A 25,093-nucleotide genomic window follows, 5' to 3' on the forward strand; every position below is an offset into this window, starting at 1 on the left:
AAGTTAACATTACTAATTGAAAAAACAAACAAAAATTAAAGTTAAATAATGCAAAAGCTGATTATTTTTTAAAAGAACCACAAAATAGAAAATATTCTTATTATATTAAAAACAGAGGAATCAAAAGATAAGAATGGGAATGAGAAATAAGATATAAGATATAAATAAAGAGACAAATGAGTCTAAGAATATACTGCTTACCAATTGATGGGATCAAATGTGTGAAGTGCTGAGGAAATGAATAGTTTCTTAGTAAAAATGTGTTTTGACGATAAGGGATATGAAACTTAGAGACCAGTGCAGAGAAAGAAACTTAAGATGGAAACTAAACATCTATTTTTTTTTTTTTTTACATTTTATTTATTTTTGAGAAACAGAGTGAGACAAAGCGTGAGCAGGGGAGGGGCAGAGAGAGAAGGAGACAGAATCTGAAGCAGGCTCCAGGCTCTGAGCAAGCAGTCAGCACAGAGCCTGATGCGGGGCTTGAACCCACAAACTGTGAGATCATGACCTGAGCCGAAGTCGGATGCTCAACCGACTGAGCCACCCAGGCGCCCCGCTAAACATCTATTTTAAAAGATTCCAAATAGCGGAGTGCCCCAGTGGCCCAATTGGTTAAGCATCAAATGCTTGGTCATGATCTCACAGTCGTGGGATTGAGCCTGAGGTCCGGCTCCGTGCTGAGTGTAGAGCCTGTTTAGGATTCTCCTTCTCTCTCTGTCTCTTTGCTTCTCCCCTGCTCATGCTCTCTCTCTCTCTCTCTCAAAATAAATAAATTCAAAAGATGCTTTGAAAGATTCTGAATAGAAGGACACGTGGGTGACTCAGCCGGTTAAGCCTCCGACTTCAGCTTAGGTCATGATCTCACAGCTTATGAGTTCAAGCCCCATGTTGGGCTTTGTGCCAACAGCTCAGAGCCTGGAGGCTGCTTCAGATTCGGTGTCTCCTTCTCTCTCTACTCCTCCCCCCACTCACACTCTGTCTCTCTCTCTCCTTCAAAAATAAATAAAAACATTAAAAGAAAAGATTCTGAATAGCAAACATTTAGGAAAGTTGAATCACTATGTTGTACACATGAAACTAATGTAACATTGTACGTCAAGTATACTCAAATTAAAAAAAAAAAAAGACCGAATATAACTGTTTTTCTCACTGTGTTGTAGCTACTCTTAAACGAGAAAATGTACCACTTGGGGTGGGAGGATCAGGCTCTTCTCCTTTACCACCCATTCATAGCTGGGCCAACCAGTTGTACGCCTAGAGTTTATGACTCAGCTGCCACTGAACAAGTGGAGGCAGCTCCACACTGCAGGACATGAGAGTCTACGATCCCAAATGCCTATTGACGAGGCTGGTAAGACAACCAGAGAAGACGGTGGAATAAATTTGTGGAGTAAACCTTATTCCCCTTTTTTGGGTTGCACCAAGAAAGAGTTTCTCTAAGATGTTCTTTGCTAGAAGTCCTTAAGTGTCCAGTAAAATCTTCTGGAGTATTCTGTTCAGTTTTTCTTAGGCTTGTTTCAAATCAGTAGCTAACATGGTGCGTGATGCATCACTTCCCCCATTGCGTCTCACCCTTCCTTACTCCTATTCTTTTCTTCCCACTGTTAATACCGTATATTTGCACCTTCTAAATAAAATATCCATTCTTTCTTTTTTTCATGCTCTGTTATATAGAGGACTCAAGCTAAGTCACCAGGGATTAAAAAAAGAAAAAAAGAAAGAAAATGGTAAAGATTATTTAATACACCGAAACTCATACTCCCAAACTTCTCTTTTCATTTAACAATATAGACAATTTAATACCCAAGAACCGCCCATAAATGAACGAAAAGAGACTAGCACCATCTGTATAAACCACTGTAGTCGAATCATCATTATATTGTTTTGTTATAGATATAAAAAATATTAGTAATAATCTAAGAATATATGTATCAGTATATGTAAGTGTGTGAGAAGGGTGGAATTTATGTAAGTGAAATACAAAGATGTTTGGGTTGAGAAATGCAATGGTATTGCTGAGTGTCAATGAAGAGGAAAATAAAGGCAAACTTCTATGTCACAATTCAATTTTAAATACACACCAAATGACCCAAGGTATTGATTTTAAAAGTTTACCAGATAGGAGATTACATGTACACTATGGGGGTAAAAAATATCTTCCGATCTTATATTCAACAACAACAAAACAGGTGTATTTTGCCATATTGCAAATTAAAAGTTTTTGTGACAAAAAAAGAGAAAAATCCAACTCAGATAAAGAGCTAATATTTACACAACAAACGTTTTAAATCTAAAATGAAAACATTTTGAAACTTTGACAAAAGATATTAAAAAATTATAGATAAAAAACTTATTGACCATACATATATGAAACAAATCTCCAATTTCTTAGGAGCCAAAGAAATGTAAAGTTTCCCAAAATATCTACACAAATTAATCGGTTGATATTAAAAGAATTCTGGTTAAAAATAATAAACAAATCAACAAATATTATCTATAAGGTTTTGATAAATGCTAAGATGAGGAATAGTTCACAGCAAGGGTACAAGGGGTAGGGGAGAGAAGAGAGATCTGTTTTGCTTTTATTTTTAGACAAGGTAGTAGTCCGAAAGAGCCTCTTCAAGCAGTAAGGAAATGAGGTTGGGGCTGAAGCCCTGAGATGCTGGGCTCTGGCCTCTCATAACAACCCACTGAGAAGAGAAGAAATTAACCTTAAAGGATTGCACCAACTTTATCAAAACTGAGATTAGCGAATGAAATGTTTCTTCACTCATAATATGAACATAATATGAAACACATATGAATATGTGTTTAAACATCTCTCCTTCAGTAAAAGTTCAAATTACTCCTGCTTTTGCCAAGAAAGAAGTATGCTTCTTTGTTTTTCTATAGGCCAAATGCATCACCACCGTAATTTAGGTTGCAAAAAAAAGTCAGATACACACCCGAGGGTGAATCCTTCATACAGAGAGCTGTAAATATAAAAATTGAAGGCCCAGAAGTGTCAACAAGCCAAATGACTTCCAAGGAGGACAATGTGATGGGAGCAGACCCTGCAGCTGAGACAGATGTGAGAACTGAGACGAGAGAAGACAGAGAGAGGCACCTGTGGACCTTGTAGGATTTGGAGGGACTTTAAATGTAAACCCTTGGAGGATTTTCATCAAAGGAATGGCAAGATGTGGCTTACAGTTAGTGAGTGAGAAAATGCAAGTGACAAAGCAAAGTAGTAAACATGTTATTATTTCTATATAAACATGTACAAGAAAATAAATGAAATCTCTCCAGGTATGCAGGTTTGTAGGAGCCAGGAGAAAGGACTAGAAAGACCCATACCAACCAGGCTACCAGTACTGCTGCCATAGGTCCATGGGGATGGTGGGTTTGGGATAGAAAACTTCACTGGTAGTGTCACTTGTTACAGCGAGATTGTATTACCTTTCCAACTTTAAAATAATCAAAGAAAAAGGATGAGTTTGAAAAAAGTGTAAATACTATCAACCATAATGATAGTTGAACAAGAAATATGGTAAAGCACATACTACTAAAAAAGATTATTAATTCAGAATCTTGGCTGTAATTTGAAAGAGTAAATGACTTTTACAATTAAAAGATAAACAATTAGATTTGCACTTTCAATTATTTCCATAATGCTAATTACAGTGTACCGCTTTCTAGGATTCATATACTTAATCTCTAAAACTCAACTTAAACATGTTTAGAAATTCACATTTGCAAATAGTTGAGAAGTCTAAGAGATCATTCTAACATTTTTTACTCTGTGACTTGGCATTTGCACATAGTATTATTTGCTCTACCCATCAGTAAAATGAGAATGATATTCATCTGTCTCATGGGATTGATATAAGGATTAATTAGATAATGTTTATAAAATGTTTTGAAGATTAAAAGTGCTAAGTATTATTATGCTTATTACTGCACTACTGACTCATCTGTGTTCCTAAAGGACTTAATCTATTAGTTGGCTAGCAATCAACATTTCAAATCAAGCCACTGAAAATAGCTTCCAATCTTTAGCAGGCGAATCCTAAAATAGTTTCCTTTGAAATTGTCTCACAAAATAACAAGAAGTTCTTTTAGTATATTTCATCCAATTTAATACCATCTCCCTAGAATGTTATTCAGATCTCAATGACTTAAATTATTTCTCCAGTGATTAATTCATTTTATCTTACAAATATTGCTTTAACATAATGCTTACAGAAACATAATCAGAATATTTCAGAAGATTTACAAGGAAATCTGTGAATCTTAAAGCTATTGTTTAATAAAACAATGTGTCTATCATCTTACTCTTTAGATATTTTAGGCAAGATTTTCAAACTTTAATATAGACAGGAATTCTGTCTTCATTAACAATGATAATGATGTCCCCCCAAAATCTCTCTCATTCATTCCTATGTTTATTCAAATATATATACCATCTTAATTCTATCCCAGGCATCGTTTCTTAGGTGTTGGCTTTAGATAATTTCAGAGTCCACTTTAGTAACAAGAAACTGCACAAATTTTGGAAAGAATAGTACACAAACTACAAAAATAATGATATAGACAATATTCAGTAGTCTCCCATCTTCCACAAGAGCATAGGTTCAAACTTATAATACACTTACATCAGCTTAAAGTAAAATTGTTATGTCAAAAATAAATCCAGATTGAAGATACTTTGAAATTTTTTCCTAAAATGACAAAGATTTAATACAATTTTATGTCGGTTAAAAACACATTTCTGCCATTGTTCTTAATATAGCATCCATTTTCAGAGCATCAATATTCATTTTAAATGAATATAAAATTTATAATCTTATTTTATACTTTCTATTTGAGTTTTCAAGGTTTACAATTAAAAATCTTATGGAAGAAAAGACATAAATAAGTCAGTCAGAGATACACAAATACCATATGATTTCACTCATATGTGGAATTTAAGAAACAAAACAAAGGAGCAAAGGGAAAAAGAGAGAGAGAAGCAAACCAAGAAACATATTCTTGACTGTAGAGAACAAACTGGGGGTTACTAGAGAGAATGTGGTAGGGGCACGGGTTAAATGGGTGATGGGGATTAAGGAGGGCACTTGTGATGAGCAAAGGGTGATGTATGGAAGTGTTGAGTCACTACATTGTACACCTGAAACTGATATTACATTGTATGTTAAGTAACTGGAATTTAAATAAAAACTTAAAAAAAAGACAGATATTGATTCTATCTTCAATATTACCATGTTTCTATCAACTCATAACAACGGTTTTATACATTGAATTTAAACACACACACAAACAACCCAGAAGTACATAAAGTTACACTAAATTTGTGAGTACGTGGTAACATGTATATCTGTTAAAGGAATATTTTCTCATCAGCAAATACCATTTCTTCTCATGTGCTGTCATACTATCAAATTTGTTTAGTACAGTTTATAAAACTACTATTAATCCATTTAGGATATTATATATTTTACTTTGACAATATACAGTAAATAAATATACAACCTATTATTTACAAAGAAGTATCTGTTAATAAGGTCTAGGTCTGTAATGGCATATAAAGTAAGATGCAAGAATTCACATCTATTTTTATGTTAATTGAAAGTTTTAATGTATATTGATTGTTAAATTTCTATAATGGAAAGTGAAAGTGACTAGGACATAAGATTATAAAATATTTGGATATCACTATTAGCATGTACATTGTAAACACTGATAAACTAAATAGGACATGTTATTTAGGGGATTGCTGTAATAGACTCTTATAGATTTTAAAAATCTCTACAGCTATATTTTATTATTTTCACTAAATGAGGTTACAACATTACAAAACCTTGGGGAGATTCTATTTAAAGCAGACTGTTTAGAAAGTGGTGCTAGGCTATAAAAAATCTATTAGACATTCACTTAGAATATGCTCAGGATAAAGGAGTGTGGAAAACATCAACATTTAAGTAAAAAGAATAGTAGAAAAAAACAGTAAAAGAGGATGAGAAACAATGACCATGAAAATCTTGTAAAATTAGGTGCCACAAATATGCAAGAAAGGAAAGTAATTTGAGGAAATAGGTAGTGGTTAACCATGTCTAATGGTCCAGAAAAGGATAGTCACATCATCTATAAACAGATTTTTAAACAAAACATAATTGACAATTTTGGCAGTGAACATTCAGTTTTGAAGAGAGGAAGGAAAGGGAACATAGGTTGCTTGTGGCAAAGGCAAGGAAAAAAAAGGATGAAATAAAGAATGAATTATAGGTGAGGAAGTGGAGACAGGAAGTACAAACCGCTTTTCAAAAGTATGTCAGTAAACAGGAGACTTCAGATAGTGTGGTCATGGATGTGAATGACTGAATGTGATGGTTAATTTTATGTGTCAACTTGACTGGGCCAAGGGATGCCCAGACATCTGGTCAAACATTATTTTGGGGTGTGTATGTGAGGGCGTTTCTGGAAGAGATTAACAATTGAATTGGTGAACGGAGTAAAGCAAATGGCCTTCCCGAGGTGCATGGGCGTCATCTAATCCACTGAGGGCCTGAAGAGAACAACAATAAAAAGGAAGATTGAATCCTCTCTGTTGGACTACACGAACTGGAAAATTGGTCTCCTGACAGAAGCACTCCTGGCCCTCAGGCCTTCAGACTCTGACTGGAATCCATGCCATCTTCTCTTTGGCTCTCAGGACTTTAAACTATACCACTGGTATTCCTGGACCTCTGGCTTGCAGATGGCAGACCATGGGGCTTAGGCTTCATAACTCCATGAGCCAACACATTGTAATAAATCGTATATATTCATGTACATGTATGTATATATAAATATATATTATTGGTTCTGTTCTCTGGAGAACACCTAATATAGATTTTGGTATTAAGTGTAGGTCTAGAGGAACAGAATTTTAAAGATGAGTTTTCCAAATTAGTTCTGGGTTTTCTGGAATTAGCTCTCCAATTTGATTAGATTTAAAGAGAAATGACTTTATTTACTTACTTATTTTTGAAGTTTATCTATTTTGAGAGACAGAGAGCAGGGGAGGGGCAGAGAGAGAGAGACAGAGAGACAGAGAGATAGAGAGACAGAGAGAGACAACCCCAGGCAGGGTCCACACTGTCAGCACGTAGTTCAGTGCAGGGTTTGAACTCACACACCATGAGATCCTGACCTGAGCCGAAACCAAGAGTCAGAAGCTTAACCGACTCTGCCACCCAGGCACCCCAGACACAAATGACTTTATTTACACTAGCAAAGAGAGCACTGACGGTCCATAGTGTCTGTGATGTGAGCTGGCAATAGAGATATGCAAGTATGTGCATTATTACTTCTAACCAACCACTTGTAAGAAGAGAGGAGGTAGGTGACAGTATATGTGATACTTTGGAACATTTCCAGAAAACTAAAAAATATAATAAGATTGGCTGCTTGCATCCAATATTGTTGGACAAAGTAAAGAATGAAAAGCAAGAACTCAGGGATTTAAAGTCCCAGCTCAGGCTCTGTGTAAATTACCTGAAGGCTTATATACAGCCCTGAAATAGACCCTTATCTTTTGAAGATGCAAAGATGAGATTGCTGAAAATCAACCCAGAGTCTCCTTCTCCTGTGACTGACTGAACTACAAAGCTTGTTGAATTTCCAGCCTCACAAGATATTTGCTGTTAAAATGAGGATGTTGATTTGGAAAGAATGGGACCTACATTTTGAAATGGGAATGTGTGGAGAGATTCTGATGCATCTAGAGATATGGAGATCCTAAAGTATAATAAGTTGTTTTTTTCTTTTTCTTTTTCTTTTTCTTTTTTGCTAGTAGGAGAGGTCTGTCTACACCCAATGGAAGTAGCTTCTAAAACTCCAGTGGTATCAGACCTTTCCATCCATAGTAGCATAAGCCTTTTCACCTCCATATAATAAGATTAACCATATATTCAGCTTTTTTGGAGGGAACCATAAGGGCTTCCATTGAGGCAGTTGCTTTGTGACATAATGCTGACTCTCCTTAGCACCACCCACACCTGACTCTTTGCTTCTGACCTACAGCTAGATTCTAGTTCCAGTGATGAGGGAGCATAAGGCAAGCTAAGCGCAAAACACAAGCTAATAACACCGGCTTCCCACCCCAGGTGAGATATGTGTAATATTCCTCAGGCATTGGCTGCCCAAGGACAAAGGAAAGGGAAATAAAACCATTGGTTAAATGATAGAGGTCACAGTCTTGCAGGACTTGAGTCTCCATCAGTTTACAAATCTTAGTAAATTACAAGAAAACACAATCTTATCAATAGCCTAATCTCCAGAAACTCCCTATTGTACTAATGATAATGCTTTGCTAGAGGGTAAAACAACCTTAGTTTAACAGTAGCTAAGCCTCCAGTAATCTGTTAGTCTCCTTTAGCATATAGAAATCCCTTTAAGAAACTTCCTCTTGACTGTGTCTCCCTCAATACCATATTATGTAACCAGTCACCCTTCACAACCCCAGTGCAGCTCTTTCTGCCCATGGGTTCTGTCCCTGTGCTTTAATAAAATCACCTTTTTGCACCAAAGATATCTTCAAGTTTCTTTCTTGGCAGTTGTCTCCAAACCCCACCAACACCCCAACACCCCATCAACTCCAAAACCCCATCACCAGCAGCCCCCTAAAAGTGAGATCCAACATATGGCCCATAGGAGGTGTGTTGCACCCCAAAAGAACTATTTTGAGTATTATAATTACACCAACAAAAATCTGGAGAACATGTATGGAAATGGATACTAAGGAGGAGGGATAATAGTAGAATAAACATAATATAGTTGACCCTTGAACAATGCAGGGGTTAAGGGTGCTGACTTCCCCCACAATCAAAAGTAGTATATAATTTTTGACTTTCCCAAAACTTAACTACTAATAATCTACTGATGACCAGAAGACTTGACAATAACATAAACTGATTAACATATATTTTATATGTTATGTGTATTACATATTGTATTTTCACATAAGGTAAGCTGGAGAAAATAAAATGTTAAGAAAATTATTAAGGGAAAGAAAATACATTTACAGTACTGTATTCATAAAAAAAAAAACAAAACACCTATAAGTGGATGTATAAACCCATGTAATTCAAGGGTCAACTGTGCAACAGTAAGGCTGATAAATAGATGATATAGGTAAATAGATGATATAGATAGATAGATAGATAGATAGATGGTTTTTGCATGTAAATGTCTTTGTTTTCTTTTGTTTCTTGTTCCTTTACTATGTAACATAAGATAGGTTGGTTTTATATCAAAGTTTTTAAGTACTGTTAATTTTATCTAACAGTATTTAACTCATGGGTTAACAAAGAAAACAACACTCAAGTGAGACAGGAAAAATGGAGGGACCACATAAAAAAAGTTATTTTTTTTTCTTTGTTCCTTTTCAGCCTTCTACTCTTGCTAGAAGCAGCACACCGTCCCCGTCCCCATTCTACATATGTCTACATATAGCATAGTACTCCTTGTAAGGGACAAAGAGATAATATCTTTGAAGTCTTACAGCACAATAGATAACATGTAAGGAGTGACAGGGTGGGGTCCTCATAAATATGCTCCAGGACCACTGACTCCAACCACTTTGACACCAAGACCCCTTGACTTCAGGGAATGATGACTTAAGATGGACATCTGGCCACTGTCCTTGTTTAGACCAGTTCCTGGATGCCTAAGAGGACAGGCGCACCAGACCCCAAACAAAGATAAGATTCATGCTTTTTTCCTTTTGGAGTCTCCCAGACACTCTAATTGTATCTCTTTATATATCTTTCTGTATGTATCTTCCAAAAAACTCTTCTTTCACCTCATGCTGGCTTGTGTGATTTTCATCCTTCATGAAGCCAAGGACTCTCTTGGCTAGTCCTGTGGGACTGTCTCTAGGTCCTTGGACCTGGCCTGCTGACATCATAAGGACTTTACCTCCTTTTCTGGAGAAAGAGTGAATGTGTTTTCTGTTGTACACAGGATAGCTATCATGTTATGATCTTGTTAGTTTGTCTACTTTGAGATTAAGTATAATTTAAGGAGGTGCTTATGAATGCCAAATTGACAAATGGTGAAATTATGATGGTTAATTTTATGTTTCAAATTGACTGGGCCAAGGAATGCCCAGGTATCTCATTAAACATTTCTAGGTTTGTCTAGGAAGGTGTTTTCTGAAGAGATTAGCATTGAATTGATTAACTGGATTAAGTAGATGGCCCTTCTGATGGTGGGTGGGCATAATCCAACCCACTGATGGCCTGAATAGAACAAAAAAGTATGGCACAAAAACAGACACATAGACCAATGGAATAGAATAGAAACCCCAGAACTAGACCCACAAACGTATGGCCAACTCATCTTTGACAAAGAAGGAAAGAACATCCAATGGAAAAAAGACAGTCTCTTTAACAAATGGTGCTGGGAGAACTGGACAGCAACATGCAGAAGGTTGAAACTAGACCACTTTCTCACACCATTCACAAAAATAAACTCAAAATGGATAAAGGACCTGAATGTGAGACAGGAAACCATCAAAACCTTAGAGGAGAAAGCAGGAAAAGACCTCTCTGACCTCAGCCGTAGCAATCTCTTACTCGACACATCCCCAAAGGCAAGGGAATTAAAAGCAAAAGTGAATTACTGGGACCTTATGAAGATAAAAAACTTCTGCACAGCAAAGGAAACAACCAACAAAACTAAAAGGCAACCAACGGAATGGGAAAAGATATTTGCAAAGGGCATATCGGACAAAGGGCTAGTATCCAAAATCTATAAAGAGCTCACCAAACTCCACACCCGAAAAACAAATAACCCAGTGAAGAAATGGGCAGAAAACATGAATAGACACTTCTCTAAAGAAGACATCCGGATGGCCAACAGGCACATGAAAAGATGTTCAACGTCGCTCCTCATCTGGGAAATACAAATCAAAACCACACTCAGATATCACCTCACGCCAGTCAGAGTGGCCAAAATGAAGAAATCAGGAGACTATAGATGCTGGAGAGGATGTGGAGAAATGAGAACCCTCTTACACTGTTGGTGGGAATGCAAATTGGTGCAGCCGCTCTGGAAAGCAGTGTGGAGGTTCTTCAGAAAATTAAAAATAGACCTACCCTATGACCCAGCAATAGCACTGCTAGGAATTTATCCAAGGGATACAGGAGTACTGATGCATAGGGGCACTTGTACCCCAATGTTTATAGCAGCACTCTCAACAATAGCCAAATTGTGGAAAGAGCCTAAATGTCCATCAACTGATGAATGGATAAAGAAATTGTGGTTTATATACACAATGGAATACTACGTGGCAATGAGAAAAAATGAAATATGGCCTTTTGTAGCAACGTGGGTGGAACTGGAGAGTGTGATGCTAAGTGAAATAAGCCATACAGAGAAAGACAGATACCATATGGTTTCACTCTTATGTGGATCCTGAGAAACTTAACAGAAACCCATGGGGGAGGGGAAGGAAAAAAAAAAGAGGTTAGAGTGGGAGAGAGCCAAAGCATAAGAGACTCTTAAAAACTGAGAACAAACTGAGGGTTGATGGGGGGTGGGAGGGAGGGGAGGGTGGGTGATGGGTATTGAGGAGGGCACCTTTTGGGATGAGCACTGGGTGTTGTATGGAAACCAATTTGACAGTAAATTTCATATATTAAATAAATAAATAAATAAATAAATAAATAAATAAATAAAAATTTTGATACCTTGTCAAAAAAAAAAAAAAAAAAAGAACAAAAAAGTAAAGGAAGAGACAGTTCCCTCTCTTTCTACCTCACTGAATAAGCTTGAGCACTGATCTTCTGTGGTAAGAACTCCTGGCCCTCAGGACATCAAAATATACCACTGGTTTTCTTGGGTCTCCAGTTTGCAGATGACATACATGTGATTTCTTAGCTTCCATAATCATGGGATTATAAGGTATTGATTTGTTTCTCTGGGGAATCCTGACTAATAATATTTAGGTATTGAGAATGTTTTTAGAAGATGGAAATTTTAAGAAAAAGTTTTGAAGACTAGTTCTGGGGCTTATGGAATTGGTTTTCTAATATATTCCCTATTATCTCTGTTTCTCTGGAGAACCCTGACAATTACACTGAGAAAAGTGGTGAGATAAGTCACTGGATTTGGGAAGAACTGGAAACTGAGCCTGGGGTTTTGAGTAGGCCATTTATGTCATTATGAAGTCACCTTCCAGGATTGATAGCTGGTCTTTTATTAGAGGGAAAGATAGAGTCAGATACCAGTGTCTTTAGAGGATGATCCAGGGGAGCAATCACTGTAATGTCAGAGAAAGGTAGACAAGTCTCTGCTCTGGCTGTATGAGACTCAAAAAGTGTGTTTACTCCCAAAGGAGAATATGTACCATATCTACTAACCCTGGAGTTTATAAAGTTGTTAGGAAAAAACAAAATCAGTTAATATTTGAAAAGACCAGAAAGCAGTATCCTCAAAAGAATGCCATACTTAGTCAAAACAAGGAGATTAAGGAAACATTTTACATCTAAATTGAAAAGACAAAGTTTTTTTTTCCCTTGGTTGGTTGCTTAAAGGGATGGTGGTTACTTGACCTCCGGTCTTGTTTCCCATGGAAAAAGAATCCAGTGTGTGCAACAAAAGGCTGACAAGGCTGACCTTAAGAAAGTATGGTTGAGGGATGCCTGGGTGGCTCAGTTGGTTAAGTGTCCAATTTCGGCTCAGGTCATGATCTCACAGTTCATGGGTTCAAGCCCCATGTCAGGCTCTGTGCTGACAGCTCATAGCCTGGAGCCTGCTTCAGATTCTGGGTCTCCCTGTCTCTCTCTGCTCCTGCCCCGCTCACACTCTGTGTGTGTGTCTCTCTCTCAAAAATAAATAAAGATTTTTTTAAAAAAGTCATTTTAAGATAGTTTGGTGGATATTAAATAATGCTAGCCAATTTTTTTTGTGTGTTGTACAAGTATGAGAAAATAAGGGAAGTTAAGTAAGCTTTGTTCAGAATAAGGTTAAAGGTGAGACTAAAAATGGTTCTAAACTCAGAATAGCAGCTGATGAGGGAGGACTTTTACAAATAAAATATGCCAACCAAAATGGGAGGGAGGAAGAGGCAAAGAGCCAATAAGAGTAAGAACATCCCTTTATTGAGTATGTTAATAATAAGTTCCAGTTTAACAAATTAGGAATCAAGACAATTGGTTCTGTCTCTAGTTGATTGGCCTTCTAGGCTAACTAACTAGTTTTATATTGTCACTGTCTGTCTGGGGTGCCTGCGTGACTCAGTCGGTTAAGGGTCCAACTTCAGCTCAGGTCATGATCTCACAGATTGTGGGTTTGAGCCCCGAGTTGGGCTCTGTGCTTACAACTCATAGCCTGGAGCGTGCTTCAGATTCTGTGTCTCCCTCTCTCTCTGCCTCTCCCCCACTCACACTCTGTCTCCCTCTGTCTCCAAAATAAATCAACATTTAAAAAAATGTATATTGTCAGTGTCTGTAATGAAGGTATTATTCTCAGACCTTGATACATATCATTTGATTTTTCTGAACCACCGCAGCTCATAAATAGGAATTTGGAAAGGATGGAGACAGCAATAAAACCCACAGATAGGTTTGGCCATTCCTGTGGAAATAGATTTGTGCTCACAGGTTCTCATGTCTGATAGTCAGCAAGTTTACAGGTGTTCTTTGTGACACGGTGGCATTAGGGCAACAGAGGTGAGAGCTATAAGGGAGGCTTTATCAGTTAACTATTCTTACATATCAAACCACCCCCAAACTCAGTGACTCAAGGCCGTGAGCATTTGTCATTGCTCACAAGACTACAGGTTGGCTGGGTGTTTCTTCTGGTCTTGACCACGTTTACTTTTGCAGCTGAGGGCAGCTGTGATATGAGAACAGGGCTCCACTGATATGACTGGACTCCCTCTCAGGCTTTGAAATTGGCAGCAGTCAGTCTGGTCTAGGCTGCCACTTGGCTAGGATGGATGGGCCATGCGATGCCTTATCCTCCAGCAGACTCACCTGGAATCATTCATGTGGTCTTTCTCAGGATCTGAACACAAAACAAAACAAAAAGGTAAGCACAGAAATCTTTCCCAAACCTAGGCAAGAACCAATACATCTTCACTTCTAGCACATCCTACTCACCACAGCAAGTCACGAAGCAGCCAAGATCTGGGGGTTATGGAAATCGTTTCCACGTCTTGATAGGAAGGAGTAGCCACTGTGACAAACAAAATGAGATAAAGAATTACAGACATACTTAGAATAAGTCTTATAAGGGGGCTTTAGGGTGTCAAAATATAAAATGAGGCACATTTTTAAGAGTTTATTGGAGCACAAATCAGTTAGAATCAGTCAGTGCCAAACTAGGAGTGATTAGGAATGCTCTGGCCCACAAGAACTCGGGGAAAGACTTATAAAGAGAAGGTGTGGAAGTAAAGAAAAGACATTATTAATTGGCTATAGCTTAAAGTCTAGTTGGCTGTTTATGATTGGTTGTCCATAGCATCATGATTTTGTAAACTTGAGGTATTTACAAGCTTGGATTTTTGTTTGCTTACATAGACACTCAAGCATTAGAGACACCTCAGTCAGCTTCCTTGTGAATTAATTTAGCAAGGGGCAGAGTAAGTATCCACCAACAACTCTTGGTCAAAGGAAAATGCAAGAGAACAGTCTACTGCATACTAACATATAATGTTAGCAGATAAGAGCTGAGGGACCTGTACCAATATTTGCAACTAGGACAGGTGTCTACAGAACGAAAGATGCGGTGTGAACTATCGAGCTGAGTTTGAAGGAAGCAAGGCTACATCCTAGAATATTTCAGCGAAGACAGGAAAATGCCCAGGGATCAGATGAAACTGAGAATATCTCAAATGCTATTAATATTACATCAAGTAAAACCAATATCGAGTCTTCTGTAGTCTCCTCCCCCCAATATGGCTGTACTTCCACAAGCCAGTAGATGGTGAGCATGAAATTCAGAAGGGCTTACAGTATAAAATAAAAATACTACCGGATATGATTGAAGTCATAACTTGATATGACTGAGAAACAACCGAAAATTATACAACCTTAGAAATAAGTCGTCGTGTCACTGTGCATTAGACAGACAGGATCAGATGTATAAAGTGTAAAGTGAATTCATTTATTAAAAAAATAAAGTTAGATTTTTTCCTAAGAATATTTTATTTACTAAAGAAGTTGTACTAGCAGCTAAATCTATTTCTTTAATTCATTTTTTAAATATAAATAAGTTAAAAACTGTTGAGCCAAATAAAAGTTCGATTTTTTTTTTTTTAGGCACCTGAGTTTCCAATTGCAACAACTTTGTTTTACAATTCCACCAAAATTCTTGGGGCACCTGAGTAACTCAATTGGTTGAGAATAGGATTCTTGGTTTCGCCTCAGGTAATGATCTCACAGTTTCATGGATTTGGGCCCCAAATTGACTCTGCACTGGCAGAGCAGAACCTGCTTGAGATTCTCTCTCTCTCTCTCTCTCTCTCTCCCTCCACTCACACTGTCTCTCTCTCAAAATAAATAAACTTAAAAAAAAATTTACAATTCCACCAAAATTCTTATAGAAGAGAAACATTTACAAAATTGGTAAGGAATTTGGAGGAAGGGTCAATAAGAACTAGATATGGTAAAGTAGCCCTATTTCAGAACTTAAAAAGAAAGAAAGAAAAGCACCTGGGAGGGTAGGATTCACGTTTAGAAGTGTTTACCATATTTCCATAGGTTCCTTACTTTTGTGTATTTTGTTCTGCTCTGTATTATACAGTTCACAGCCGTCATCATTTCCCATCTCTGTGTTGTATAAAATATAATCTGATGGTTATATTTTATTCCAATAAAGATATACTTATATTAATCTACACTCACTTGTACTTCAAATTTCCTGTGATCTCCCTACTTGTGTGCTACTATCAAATGTATTACTGGAAAGTTTAAGCCCCTGCCAGGCACAGAAGTACTGCTATGACATTTGCAATAATCCATTTATTTATTCTCCAATTTCTTAAGTATCAAAACAACCCTAAGATTTATAAGTAAGGAAAATAACATTGGGTTATTTTCACTTATTTTTCCCAGAGGAATAAAAAACTAACCACTTAGAAACAGCATGGGAACTAGCTTATCATATAGCTCACGATTTGTGTTATATATACATATTTTTTTTAAAACATTGCTTCACACTCTCATTATTTCTGAAGCTTTCAAACTACGAGTGACCAAAATTACTAGGTCAGTTTTTTTGAATGATCCTTAGCCAGTCAATCGTGCAGATTATCAAAGCAGAATGGAAGACGGCAAAGCCACTAAATTTAGACAGACCAGTCCACAATTTGAGAATGCATGTTTGAACCTGTAATCTGAATCAAGTGTCTGTACCTGTTCATCTGTTCCAACATTCACCATATTACAGACAGCAGAGGAAACAGAGGTTGTTTTTATGTATTGTGTTTCTCTTCTTCTATTTTTGTTTTTTGTTTGTTTTTATTTTTGTTTTTGTTTGGTTTGGTTTGGTTTGGTAAGCAAGGATTCTTACAGTTCTCTATTTAAATGGCTTGGAGAAAGTGCTGAGAAACAATGAAGTTCTCTTGTTTTGGACAGGTAAATTTCCAGAAAACGTCACCAGCTGACACTTTCACATACTGTCATCACATTCAGCATCTGGGGGAGTTTGTTCCTCTAAACAGTGGCGGGAAGCATAGCTAGAAGCATAAATGCCAAAGTCTAGAAGGCAATAGCTCTCCTCCAAGGACGCAAAGTCAAAAGGGGTGTGTGGGCTGGAATCTGTGAATTCTAAGAATTCTCCATCTCTGTCACATGTCAAAAAAAGGGCATGAAAACAGTCAAGATATGTTTTCACAACTTGCCCAGGTATTGCTGCTGCAACTGGGCCACACACAGTGACCACAGTCCAAATTTTAATAGCCATTAATGACATGAGAGGTCTATTATAAACTGAAAAATGTTGCTTAGAATATATTTGTTGAATACTGTATTTTATATCAAAATATGTGCATGTGTTTCACTTATAAGTGTATTCATGTGGTATTTGACCCTGAATTTGTCTTTCCCTTTTGAAGGGCAGTGGTAGTTGAGGCCCGTTTGGGTCCCAAACACCAGTGTAAGAACTTTAATTTATTCCTCTAGTGACAGGAGGCTGTCCACTTTAAAATATAGCATAAACTAAGCTTTATGTCCTATCACAGTGATACAAGGGGGCCATCCCTGAAAATCAGATGGGAAAAGAAGGAAACAGAAAGATTTAGGAACTCACAAACTAAGCAGTTCTGTTCAAAAACAAGCACTATGCAATTGAGCATAGATTGAATTCAGACTTGTAATTTGAAAACTCGAAATGGGTAGCAATTATGAAGTTCGTATCTGAATGATCTGCAACCTGTGGAGAATTCCCTCCGCCCTCAAAGACTAGTTTTTTCTTTGAGATTTTCCTCTTTCGATCTTCTGACCTCTCAAACCGCGTGGGTACAGGGTGCGTCCTCTTGGCTACCCACCATTAACACAATGGTCTATGCACTCCTCATTCACCTGCCATGGCTTCACACTAAAGCTTCTCTCAACACACCCCTTACCTCCTTTTAATCTGCACCAGACTTCTCTCTGTTGGTTCTTGGTCCACACTACTATATTTTCTCAAGGTGTTCCACGTATCCATTCTTGTAGGAAAAGTTACAATGTATTCGGAAAATTACTAGTTAATGTTTTTAAAAGAAATTCTAAGGATGCTTGGGTGGCTCAGTCAGCTAAGGGTCTGACTCCTGATTTCAGCTGTGGTCGTGATCTCACGGTTCGTGAGTTCCAGCCCTGCCTGGGGCTTTGTGCTGACAGTGCAGGGCTTGCTTGGGATTCTGTCTTCCTCTTTCTCTGCCTCTCTCCCGTGTGCTCTCCATGTCTCTCAAAATGAATAAAAATAAACTTAAAAAATTATACTTAAGTATATTCTAGTTACTTCTACGCACCATTGAAAACTGTATAAAAATTCTAGGGTCCACATTTTTTGTAAAATTTTCAAGGCCTCACATATCACACAACACAGGGAGGGATGTTATTAGCAGTTGCTGCAGTATTATATGTGCAGTAGATATATTCTACATTAGAAGGTATCTAAAACACAGGAGGCAAATACAATCAGTATTGGTACTGACCGAATGTAATAAGGTACTATGCTGTGAAGGAGAGTGTAGATCAAAAATATCATTGTGAGCGTGTTTAAGGACTCTCTCTAAAACTCTATAGGTAGAGTGAATGAATGATTAAAAGAATTCAAGCAGAGAGATGTCATGATTGTGTTGTTACATAAGTGGCTCAAAAAACAAAAAACAACAAAAATAATCCCAAGTGTTTATCTGAACCTGGCTTGGAAATGTGCAGGAAAACAGAATAAGGAGCCATAATAATAATCAAATGTATGTCACAATATTGGTAGGTCTGGAAATCAGCACTTGGTGGAAATAATTTTAATTTGTTCTGAGCGTTGTTAATGATGGCACATATTCTCTATTATACACATTTACATTTATATACATATATTTTAATATAAACAAATTATCTGATTTTCTCACAAGCATACAATATGAACACATACCATTATGATCTCGTGGTTTTCTTTTAAAAGAATTAATAGTGCTGCTTCTCAGCAGCTAATCAAAATATGTATAACTAATTGAAATAGATAATTTATATCTGTATTTTTCTTCCTGTATCAAACTATTTCTACTGTCACTTTGAAGACAATGAAATGCCATATTTTCTTTACCATACTTCCAGTCAGATAATAATATTATGTTAGGTGCACGTTTCAGCTCAAGAAATTATTATAGTAAACACAAAGAGCAGCCAGCTGCCTAGAAAGGTCCATGCTCATTAAGTAGGCTAAAATTTCTAGTCTTCACCAACAATAATACAACTTTTCAAGTAGATATGTAATATGATTTCATCTAAATTTATAGATAGGTTTTACACAAATTATTTCAATAACTATCTTTATCACCCTGTTCAACCACCACAGTAAATCCCAGACACCGTGGGAGAAGTAATCTTTAGGCTACTTGAGGCCAACCTCTCCACATGTAATTTGAAACACAATCTCTTCCTATACTAGGGGACTAGCCTTTGTGACTTCACCCCTTGTTACACACCGGGTTCTTGATGTCACATCACTATATGAAAGTGTTTACCTCACCAACTACAATGGTTGATCTCATTGTCTCTGAATTGTACTGCCTCTACTTGAACCAGTTTTCCGACTATCGCCTGAGTTACTTTGGTTAGGCAATTAAGAGTTCTAATGCCTCAGTTTCCTCCTCTGTAATGCTGGGAAACAACCTACCACCACAAGACTTTGTATGGATTAAATGAATGAAAAACACATAAAGTGCATTTTGAAAATGCATGACATGACAGATAGTGAATATTCAAAGACGATGGAGTGTTACTGTTTTAAAGTGATCATTCCCATTTTTATTTAATTATCATATAATTTAACTTCTGTAATTATTCTTTTTTTCTCTTCTTTCTTTAAAAAATAAGTTCTTAAAAATTATTAGTTTATTTACTTACCATATCTACTTATTATCTGATATTTGGTCTTTCTTTTTTTTAAATTTTTTAATGTTTATTTATTTTTGAGAGAGAGAGAGAGAGAGAGACAGAATGCAAACAGGAGAAGGGCAGAGAGCGAGGGAGACACAGAATCCAAGAGAGAATCCTGGAGACACAGGCTCCAGGCTCTGAGCTGTCAGCACAGAGCTTGACTCAGAGCTCAAACTCGCAAACCTATGAGATCATGACCTGAGCTGAAGTTGGATATTTAACTGACTGAGCCACCCAAGCTTGGTCTTTCTTAATGTTAATTTTGTAATAATTCCAAACTTCAAGAAGAGTGACAAGTGTATTACTAAGAACATTCATGAATCCATCACTCAGATTTATCAGTCGTTAATATTCTACCGCATTTACTTTACCATGTGCTCTTACTCTTTTCTAACACAGACACACACACATACACGCACACACACTGACAAACACACACACACACACACCTGAACATGTTTAAACAACTTTTTCATGATCACACACTCTGTATTTGTAATTGGCATAAATGGGACAAAATTGACCTTTTTATTTTTGGCTTTGCCCAGTGAAAGAGGCTTGGAACAATTATTCCCATTAGTATTGAACACATCCAGTCTTTTACAAATTATAAAATCAGGAATCTTCCATGCCTTACCCCATTACATATTTTTATCTTCCTTCTTTCATATACCATATACATATATTAACTGTATGAGTAAGCTATACATTGAACTATGTATAGATAATATGTTGATACTTATTGAAATCATGAATTTATAGTGATATTTCTTTTTTACATTTTTTTCCTTTTTTTATTTTTATTTTAGAGAGAGAAAGAGAGAGCAGAGAGAGAGAATACCAAGGAGGCTCCACGTTCAGCGTGGAACCAAGGCAGGGCTCTATCCCATGATGCTGGAGTTATGAAGTAGCCAAAATCAAGAGTTGGACCTTCAGTCAACTGAACCACCCAGGGGCCCCTAGACTGGTATTTCTAATTGTAAGCTAACACCACAGAAGCCACCTTTGCCTTTTTCATTCCATATTTTATAATCTCTTTTTGTATAGTGGAGGGTTCTGGCTCCCAACAACGTCAATATATTTACTCATTACTTTAATGTTACAATACTGCCCGGATAGTTACAGAATTTCTACATCCAAAATACTATGAAAAACAAACTATTAAATATAATTCAAAATTGTTTATTTTTTCTATTTCCACTGAGACATAGAATCAAAGTGTTGGGTTCAAATTTGCACTGGATATTCTTCTTTTTTTTTTTTTACACTTTTTATTTTGAAATACTTATAGACTCACAAGAAGTTGCAAAAATAGTACACATATTCCTATATGCTCTTCACACAGCTTCTTGCAAAAGCATTATCTTACATAACCAGAAACTTCACATTGGTGCAACATTATTAGCAGGACAACAGGCCTTATGCAATTTCATCAGATTTTATATGCATTCATTTTACACATTCACTTTTAACACAGTAGCAGTCTGACATCTATACTAACATGCAATTAATTCCTCTAGAGAAGGTCATTCCTACCTTCTCTAGGTAGGGACAGATGTGATGGACAGAAACTTTTCAAGCTATATTTAACTGATGTTCATGGGATCTTCAATAATTTTGACAACTTCCTCCTTGTGATCCTGCTTTTCTTTCTTTTTCTTTTCTTTTCTTTTTTTTTTTTTTTTAGTTTCTGAGATACTGCTGGTCTGAAAAATTGGTATCTCCCCCTTAGTCCTTTTCTAAGATTCTCTTCTTTATCTACCCCAGAATGTCAGGATTTTTGCAGTTTACATCTGTATTCTTTTTTAAATTTCCTTTCCTTACACTACTGCCATAAAATAAAAATTCAGTACATGATTACTGAATAAATAGATTGAAAAAGTTCCTTTTGCAAAACACTATTTTGGCATATTTACAATTGTAATTTAAAATTTTTAATAGATGTTTCAAAGACCAGCAATTAACAATCCTAATATTAAATCCAATCCTCAAAATTAGAGATGAAGAGACAAATGCAGGTTGAAAAGATTTTTCCCTAGAATTCTCCTTTAATTCTGAGCTTTGTTCATAGAAACTTGATTATATAGCAGTCTGAAATAGTTTGAATTCTCTCAACATCACTGTATTATTAAGGTTCCTATTATTCTGATTAAATAAAACTATTGGTTTCTAAGCATCATCCATCTGAATTTTGTCTTATTTCACTTATAATACAATGGAAAGGAAACTGGATAACAGAGGAAGAAAAAAAAAAAAAAAAAAAAGCAAAGTGAAGTGCTAGGAATTAATAAAAAAGAGAGACCAGAAGGCATCTTTGTGATTTAGTTCAGAGTTGGGTTCATTTTATAATCTAAAAACTAACATTCTGCTCTTGCAAAATGTGCAAAATTATGTGATTATGTAAGAATTTAGAGCAGGTACCATGCATCTATTATCTACCTCATCTAACAATATCATTACATCTTAAATATTGGAATGTTATTTACAGAATTAAAAAAAAAGAAATGATCTGTTACTGATTTGAAATCAACTGTGCATGCTGATTTACTAAGATATTTTAATTAGGTACTTACCAAATATTAGATTTTTAATAAAATAGTTTGTTTAATAAAATACAAAGTTTTATTTCACAAATATGGAAGGAAACCACTTATATAGTCATTAAAGGGTAAATCAAATCTACATATCAAAATTGATTATTCCACATAATGGAAAACAATGGAAAATGAGCTAGAGAACTTTATGCAGCTATACACATGTGGAATGAAGGTATTAAGTATAAGGTCCTTATTAATTATAAGGTTTAAAAAGTGAACAATAAAATTATATGATATAATACATGCAAACATTAATTTTTATCATTAAATATGAAAATACACATGAGATTTAAATGATTAAAAATAAAGAGGGTTTATTAGCTCTTAATTTCCAAATAAAAGGGAACTTGAAAAGTATACAATAGAAAACAAATTTTGATAAAGTTCTACCATAGAAAAGGAATGGTTGTTATGCATTCTGGTCTGTAACATACTTGTTTTTTATATGAATTATCTTATCTATGTTGGGTAAATAAGAGAATGATATTAGTAAGAACATGCTTGTAAACATGCAATTTTCCCCAGCACATTAATGTTTGCAGCAATTTTTAAAAACACTGAACATCCCACAGAAGCACCTTTCTTTGGTGAATCAGTGGGTAGCTGATAATCTTTGAACTGCTAAACCCTCCAATAATAGTAAGTTATTTTAGGATTGTTCACATATAGAAGACAAGCTTAAGTGCATATTGCCCTTTATTTTAAAATAATGATTAACAAAAATGGCTACTCCTGGAATGTATTCATTAACTTTGATGAAGTTTTTCCCTATTTGAAAAAAAAAATGTCTTCTGGAATCCTCATGGGAAACACAATTTTCATGATTTAAATGTACAAAAGATTGTCATTTCAGGTGCAAATTCCAGAGGAGATTTAACTATAATAATACCTATTTTGGAATTATTATTGTTTTTAAGTCTCTGATTATAAGGTACTCAGGTTTTGAGTGATTGGAAATAACTCTTTTATTCTCATAGTCCTATTATTTTTAGTGTATGATTTTTGCACAAGAAGGTTTTCAGGAACCCAGATATACCAAAAACTCCTGTTTAATTGTCATATGTTTATAATTGTCATATGTCTTAAATTACTAATAGATGAAGGTAAGATGAAGAGTTAAAAAATATCCACAATGTCAAAACATATATATTCCAAGAAACATATACAAATTTTAAAGTTTACTACTAATTCAATAGCAAGTACATAATAGAAATTGTCATGGACTTCTTAGCATGTAAGCAAAACAGAAAAGTTGTTCTTTCTTTAAACTGTAATATTCTAGCCCACTAAGTAAATTATAAATTTTTCAAGTAGGTAACTGTATGTTTTCTTTCTTTCTTATCCCAGGATAAGAAGATCCCAGGATCCCAGGATCTGTCATTCTATACATGAAGTATTCAGTAGCTGCTTATTATTGTTAGATCGAGTTTCAGTTCACTTACTATGAAAGAATATAGGGGCGCCTGAGTGGCTCAGTTGATTAAGCGTCAGACTTCAGCTCTGGTCATGATCTCACCTCTTGTGTGTTCAAGCCCCACATCAGGCTCTGTGGTCAGCTTCCGATTCTGTGTCTGCCTCTGTCTCTGCCCCTCCCCTGCTCACACTCTGTCTCTCTTTCTCTCTCTCAAAAATAAACGTTAAAAAATTTAAAAAAATGAAAGAATATATTAAATTTTATGGAAAGTTATACAATAATAGCAATTATATTTATACTTAGTCTATAACCCAATAATCCCATCCCTATGGATTTTTCTTAGAAAAAAGGTTACCAGAATTAACAGTACATATAAAATATGTATTTTTAAATCACTTACAAATATATTCAAATATGTGATAATAATTAAAATGTTTAGTAAGTAAATATATATCAAATGAACAAAATATGTTAAAAAGTAATTACTAATAACATACGGAAACACTATTTTATAAAATAATATCAAGGTGGAAGAGTATATCAAAAGGTATCATGATGGTAAATGGTGGTGTTTGCTGTTTTGAAAAAAATACCAAGGTAATATGCAAAAATTAACATATGTTTTATATTGTAGAATTATTTTAATTTATTCCACATTTTTATTTTTATTACATGTTTTGAATAATTTACAAATGAAATGCCAAAATACTTTTAAGTTGCAAAGTTGACATTTGTTATCTCTGACAAGTGCTAGTTTGTTTTTTAAAAGATTTTTTAGGGGCCACTCGGCGGCTCAGTCAGTTAAGCAAGTGACTTCAGCTCAGGTCATGATCTCATGGCTGGCCCCGCATCAGACTCTGCTGACAACTCAGAGCCTGGAGTCTGCTTGGGGTTCTGTGTCTCCATCTCTCTGTGTCCTTCCCCCACTCGCACTCGCACTGTTTCTCTCTCTTTCTCAAATATAAATAAAACATTATTTTTTTTAATAAAAAAATAAAAGATTTTTTAAATACAAAATAAAAAATGTAACAAACTCTATTTGACATTATGCTAGCTACTTGAGAGGTAACCAAATAAATGCAGATCTAGATAGATACAAAGAGATAATTGTGTGTAAGTATTGTGTTTTTAATTCTCTCCAGTTACATACTCTATAAATATTGATAATCTGTATCTATTACATAGGATGATAGTTATCAATATAGATAATGTTCTTAGGAGTTTTGGTTTTTTTCTGCATTTTCATGAATAATTTATAAGGTATATGACTAAAGGCTTAAATATTATAACAATGTACTATGTGAATCAATGTCTTAAATGAGGACTTTTAGTTTATAATTAAGCACGATAATTATTTCCTCATATTTGATATTTTGGAAATTCCATTTTTTAAACATTTACTTATCTATTACCTTATGTTGTTGATATAATTTTAACAATTCTTCATCATTTATCTTCATTCA

At 35.6% G+C, this 25,093-nt stretch overlaps 1 long non-coding RNA gene across 1 annotated transcript; it reads left to right on the forward strand.

Annotated features, from left to right (window-relative positions):
- The first annotated feature begins 8,070 nt into the window (after positions 1-8,070).
- Positions 8,071-20,498, forward strand: LOC122235811. The gene is made up of 3 exons (XR_006213868.1): positions 8,071-8,129; positions 15,294-15,401; positions 20,429-20,498. It is a non-coding gene; the product is annotated as an uncharacterized LOC122235811 (long non-coding RNA).
- The last annotated feature ends 4,595 nt before the right edge of the window (positions 20,499-25,093 follow it).

Source organism: Panthera tigris, chromosome F3 (assembly GCF_018350195.1).
Source record: "Panthera tigris isolate Pti1 chromosome F3, P.tigris_Pti1_mat1.1, whole genome shotgun sequence".
Taxonomy (NCBI): Eukaryota; Metazoa; Chordata; class Mammalia; order Carnivora; family Felidae; genus Panthera; species Panthera tigris.